The sequence below is a fragment of the Tenrec ecaudatus genome, chromosome 16, assembly GCF_050624435.1.
Source record: "Tenrec ecaudatus isolate mTenEca1 chromosome 16, mTenEca1.hap1, whole genome shotgun sequence".
In the NCBI taxonomy this organism is placed as follows: Eukaryota; Metazoa; Chordata; class Mammalia; order Afrosoricida; family Tenrecidae; genus Tenrec; species Tenrec ecaudatus.
This window is the reverse complement of record NC_134545.1, coordinates 50,834,820-50,841,648: the sequence shown is the minus strand read 5'-3', so window position 1 is coordinate 50,841,648 and position 6,829 is coordinate 50,834,820.

Here is a 6,829-nt window from a genome sequence, read left to right as displayed (position 1 = left end):
CTCAAACAATGTCTTTGGCCGCTGGCAACAGTAAATCCTCAGCAATGGTGTGAGGTTTCACAACTCTGGGGATTCTGAGTGCCACCAAATATGAAGCTTCAATGGCTGCTACATTTTGTTTGTGGTATTTGCCTCCAGTGTCAGGTCTGGCTTTCTTGAGTCCATCAGCTTTGCTTCTAAAACAGTTGGTCTTCTTGCCGGCAAAGCTTGGATGCTTGCTATCGACATGGTGTTTTAGTTTGTTCAGCTTCATAGGTTCAGCTGATAGAACTTCACAACAAACAACACATTGTGGTTTCTCAATTCCTGCTGTAATTATTGAGGTTAAACAATATTGTAAAATAATCCTCACTATATTTTCTTTTCTTAATGTTCTTCTCTACATAATCTATTGTCATGGGATGGTTTGCTAATGAAAATAATATATAACGATAGTTTTAATACTACAAAAGATGTTACATGACATAGTTCAGTCAATACAGTTCATTAAAGTTTCCTGATTTACCATTGTTTTGTTTTTTTATGTACTATCACAAGGGGGCAGTATTCACATCAACCACAGCTGAATATAAAAAGACTGATCAGCATCCAGAGTAAGTTCCCATGGTACAGATAATTTTTGTGTGTGCACTAGTTGATGATTTTACAGTTCATGATTTTACATTAACCCAGTAATTACAATTCATGAAGTGTTATTTTACCTCCAATACCACTGCTTTCAACACAGTAGCTGCTTTTTAAAGAGTAGCTGCTTTCAGCACAGCAGTTGCTTTCTACACAGTAGCTGCTCTCTACACGTGTGACTTGTCTGCAAAAGTACATTATGGCACCAACCCTGTCACACACACCTGTATTTGTATGGGATGTATGTGTTGGGGTTGGCTCAATGATGTCATCATGCTGGGTACTCGTAAGTGGGCATATCTGCATGTGGGCAGATCTTCCTAGAGACGGATAGAGGAGTGGTGTCTCAGTTTCAAAGACCATGGGAAATATGTGTTTTCTGATGGTCTTAGGCGACCCCTGTGAAAGGGTCGGTCGACCCCAAAAGGGGTCGAGACCCACAGATGAGAACTGCTGTTGTAAAGAATTACAGTCTCAGAAACTCACCAGGGCAGCGTCACCCTGTTCTATAGGGTTACTATGGGTCAGTGCCAACTTGATGGCAGTGAGTTTGGGTCTGGGTGATACACTACCTCTGGAGACCTAGTGGCATAGCTAACTAAATGTCAGCAGTTCAAACCCACCAGTAGCTTCATGGGAGAAAGATGACGATGTCTGCTCCTGTCAAGATTTATAGCCTTTGAAACCCAGAGGGGAAGTTCTACTTTGTCCTATAAAATCACTTCAAAATGGCCAATGCTCGTCCACCTCAGTACTTGGGACATATTATCAGGAGGGATCAGTCTCTGGGGAAGGATATGAAGCTTGGTGAAGTAGAGGGCCAGCGGGAAAGAGGAAGCCTCTCCATGAGCTGACTGATGCAGTGGCAGCAACAATGGGCTCGAACCACAGTGGTGAGGAGGGCACAGGACCAGGCAGTGTTTCATTCTATTGTATGTAGGATCGCTGTGAGTTGGAACCAATCCAATGGCCCCTAATAACAAAAATGCCTGGTGTTAGAGCCAGAGAGGGTCCATGTGTCCTGGAGACCAAAGGCCACACTCAGTCTCTGGCACTTCCCTCTTGTTGGTAGTGGAGGCCGCCCACCATCCTGCTTCTGAGATGGCTCCTTTTATACCCAGCAGGATGGTCATCACCAGCACTCCTCACTGAATCCTGTCCGTTGTCCCTCACCTTCTCTTATGGAGGCTACAAGAGCCTCCTTAAACACCACTGCCCTGCCCTTTTGATCCCAAAAGGTAGATTAGGCTAAGGTATGCATATCGACTTCGTGTTAGTGTTCCCTTCGAGTCCTGTCTATTGTTTGTTGAACACTGAGCCAGGGGAGCAAATTCAGTTCCAGATCTGAAGGGTGACTATGGGCCATAGTCTCTCATCCAACCAGTAAGCCTAATCTTTTTAATGATTGTGAGTTTTGTTCCACATTTTTCTCCCACTCTATCCAGGATTGGAGGAATGCTTATTAACCACCTGCGATGTACAGGTCATAAAATCAACCATGCTTGCTGAAAGTGAGAGGACTTGAAGCACTTGCTGATGAAGAGCAAGCATTGCAGCCTTCAGTGTGAATTATGACTTAATGTAAAGAACATCCACGTCCTCACCTTTGGACCAGTAGGTAACATCATGGTAAATGGAGAAAAGATTCAAGTTGTCTAGGATTTTGATCTTGCTTGATCTTGCTGAAACTTAATGTTGGAGGTTTTAGTCCATCCAAAGTTGCCTCAAAATAAATAAATAAAGTGCTGGCCACCTGCCTCTGAGAAATCAACCACTGACAATCTTACAGAGAACAGTTCTCCGCTGACTCACACTGGCCCGTCATGAGTTACAATAGACTCAAAGGCAATTTGCAGCTCCTTTTGCAAGGCTGACAGCGTGAATGCTGAATGTGTCCATTTAAAATCTTCCCCTTCGGGGCAGGCGCACCGTGCTCAGCGGCAGAGCCCGGACTGCTCTGGGAACAACTGGGAAGTAGTGGATGTAGACACTTAGGCCCTTTGGGATCCATGGCTCTAACACCCAACACTTCCCAACAAGGCACCCCCACCCAGATCCTCCGGCTCCCTCTCCCAGGCTGTGTGTGTTCTCTCATCCCCATCCCCAGCAGAATCTTCTTTTAGAGAAGGTTCTGATAAACTTGCTCACGTAACTAAGCACCTGATTCAGAACAACTGAAAGTGCTGTGCCTCTTCGGGGTGTTGGTGCTTCAATGGGAGTCGGACTTCAGGTCAGACAAACCTCATCTCTAAGGTGGAAATCACAGGTCGCAGTGAGAAGGGAGCAGAGTTTTCAAGGAGGAAAAAGCACACACGATTTAAATCTGTATACCAATACACTTGCAGATTGGATGTGCTTGTGAAGAACAAGGCACCGTGTCTCTGGCACCATGTCCGTGGACTGCTGCTCAGAGGGCCCTGGCCATCTGGATCACAATAAAGGTGCTGCTTTCTCTTGTGCTGGAAGGAGAGCCGCAGTCTTGTTCCTCTGCCCCTCTCTCTCCTGAATGCAACCTCAGCCCCAATCAATGTGGGCTTTCAGCTTGTCAGTCTCCCCCAGCCACACAGATCCCAAGCAGGGGAGACAGCAAGGAAGCTGCAAGGAGCTTCCAGGTCATCATTGTGCTGGCATTGGGCTAGGATTGGGAGGTGGAGTGGCTCTCACTCACAGTGATGTGCACCCCGCCGCTTACCACCAGAGTTAAGACTCAGTGGGTTTGCTGGAAGGAAGCCCTAAGGGGACTACTGCTGGGTGGGCCCCAGCAACTCAGCAGGGTCTACAACCAACTGCAGTGTCTATAGATGGTGGGAGAAGACTCCTGGGTCCTCGGAGACCCCTCGGGACCATGTCTTTGGTCCAGCTGGCCCCAAACCCTCCCCTTCTGCATCATCCACCTGTCAACCTTGTTTACTCAAGCTGGGAGTGGGGACTCAGCTCCGAGGGACAGAAAGCTCTTCCTGATAGTGACCGGCATGGTCGTAGTGCAACTTGCCCTCACTGTTTTCTGTTCTGCTCCAAGAAGAAAATGTCCCTGTCCCCAGGATCGTCTCCCTATCACCAGCTTTTCCCCACCTCGGACATCCTAAGACCTCCAGTGGGATTCTTTGCAGACCCATCACACCAGCAGCCCTCTTTGACCCCATAGCCACCCACCCCCACCAAACGTAAGCTAGATCATTTCCATTCTGTTGTTGTTGGAGGGGTCATTAAGTCAGCTCTGACGCCAGAGAATGAAACCCTGCCTCGCCCCTTGCTCGTAGCCTCGCCTTCTTGCCGTGGCTGCTCTGTCCGTCCATCTGCTGGCTGTGCTATGCTCGTCAGTGGACCTTCGACTTTACCGAACCTGCTGTCTTCCTTTCTGATAGCACATCCACAGCACGCGAAGTCTTGCCATCTTGGTTTCTCAGGAGTGTTTGGCTGTATTTCCTTCTTGCAGCCCATAGTTGCTTCTGGAAGTCCGTGGTATTGCCAACATTGTCATTCAAACGCATCAGTTCTTCTTTGATCTTTCTTATTTATCGTTCCGTACTGAATGCAGGTGAGGCCACTGAAAATGCCAGGGCTTGAGTCAGGCATACCTGACTATTCAAAGTGACATTTCTGATCTTAAACATTTGAAAGAAGTCATTTGCAGCAGATGATTTGCCCAGTGAAACCTGCTGAGGTTTCCCTGCTTATTTATGAAACCCCTAATGTTATGCCCAGGGACTTCATGAAGGATCTTTCCAGCACTCTGGTGACATCTTGTCATTTATTGCTTTACCTCTTACGAATCCAGTCTGAAAGGAAAGATTGGTTTAGCCTAGTTTGTTCTTCGTGACTCCATGAAGCCTCCTAATGAGCACTACCTTACTTTTTCATTTTGAAAATGGTTTTATGAAAAGATGTGCTGATTATCAAACAGTTCTGAACATGACAAAATAAGGGAGCAAAAAGCACTGAAATCTCATCCTCAGAGATACTCACAATGGCGAATGCATTTGTGATACTTCCTGCCACATATTCTCTGCCCAAAGATTTCAACTGAGTGGGCAGCATCTTGCAGGTCCAGCATGCCTGCTCCCAGCAGTCCCTCTGTTTCGCTTTCTCTGGAGACACGCACAGAACAACTCAGAAAGGCAAGGGTTAGGGGACCCTCCCTCAAGGGGGCAGGGCAAACAGATGTCACCTGGCCCCTGCTCTGAGAGCACCAATCGGAATTTCTCCCCAATAGAAGCAGCTCGTGTTGTCCCCCATGCCACTGAGCTCATTTCAACACAGTGATCCCACTGGGACGAGGCGACCTGTCGTGCAAGGTTTCCAAGACTGTCCTCTTTAGGGAAGAAGACGGATCTCTCTCACCCACAGAGCAGCTGGTGGTTTTGAGCCACCCATCTTTCAGTTTGCAGCCAAGTGCTTAACCACTGTGCCACCATGGTGCCTTTGCTCACAGGATAATGCACCCAGCCCTTGAGTTTTCTCCCTTGTCTTGCTCACGCTCCCCACCCCGTCACTTGACTTCTAGCAGCCCATCCTAAACCAACCCACTTGACTTGGTCCTCGCCTTAAGATGTGCTTTCTGGAGAACCTCAAGATTCTTCGTGACCCTCCCTCGGCATATAATTTATAGTTGATTCTTAAATCTGTGTAACTATAAAGGGGATCATAATAGAGGTGCATTTATGTGTAATAGCTTTTCCATTACTCAGCAGTAAGCACCAAACACATTTCTATGCCAATAAATAGATGGCTGGACAGTTTTCCCTCAAATTTTATTCATCTTTTGTTTGCTGGTCAGAATATACACAGCAAACACACACCAAGCCCATCATTTTTCACGTGTACAATTTAATGGCATGGAAAACATTCTTCACGTTGCGCCCCTCTCCTCACCCTCTTTTTCTTCATTCCCATAAACCCACAGCCCCCTAATTTTTTGACTTACTATTGTCAATTTGACCCCATACAGACAGTTCCTAAGAGAGCATAAGGCTCAAGGCAGAAGTGTTTTTTTTTTAATTATCTAACTTTGTGTTTGGTTTTAAGAAGCTTTCAGGAGGTATTTCCAGTCTCAGGGTTAATGCTTACCCTCAGGCCGGTAGTTTCAGGGATTCCAAGGAGTGTAGAGTCCATGAAAATTTGAAATTCTGTTCTGTATTTCTCCCCTTTTGGTCAGGGTTCTTATATGAAATCTTTGATCAAAATAGTCAATGATAATAGCCAGGGATGATCTAGTTCTGGTCTCATGGCAACAGAAGCAATTAGCTACACGCTCCTTCTATTTCCTCCTCCTCCTCCTGACTCTCCCCCTCCCTCTGTTGTCGCGGGTGAATAGAAACCAGTCACGGTGCCAAGGATGGTCACTTCGGAGCTTTGAAAACACACTCCCCTCCCAGGCACGATGCAGTGAACCAGAAGTAAACTAGAGCACTCAACACGTTATTAAGCCACTTCACTAGACAGTGAATAAAATCATAAAATTATGCCCCATAAGCCTCTAAACCAGGGAAACAAATCTCATGGCATTTTCACAGCCCCATAACTACTTTTCTGTAAGTTACTGTTGTAAATGTGACCTATCGTACAACTTTTGTCACTTCCATTTTGATGGGTACGGCTTATTCATAGTAATTGGGATGATTGGCTAGGCAATCCTATACTTAGCCATGATATTTTCTCATCACCATTAATTTCCCTCCTGCCCTTGATAATGACTAATGAACACTGGTCTCTACGCAGTGGCCTTTTCTTGTCTTTTAATATAAGTGAGATCACACAATAGTTCTTTTGCGATTAGCTTATTTTGTTTGGCATAATTTCTTTAAACTCCATACATACTGCAGGATATATCAAGATTTCCTTTCTCCTGTTGACCAAGTATTATTCCATTGGAAGTATGTACCACATTTTGTCTGTCTGTATGTTGTTGGGGAAAAGGGTCCGTGAACCTGTTACTGGTTCAGCCAAAGGCAGAGACAAGGCTGAGTTGAGAAATTCTAAGTTGATTCTGAAACTCAAGACAGAATGAAACCATGAGGTTTGCTACCTCCAAAAGGCATGAGGCAGAAACCCAATTTCATTTTTCGACATCATATTTTTCCCAGCACTATTTCTCGAAGAAATACTTCCTTCCCTTCAAATTGACTTAGCATCCTGTCAAAAATCTAAACATCCTTTTTAATGTCTGCATAGTGTGCCATTGTTGGGACAGCTCATCAGTTACACG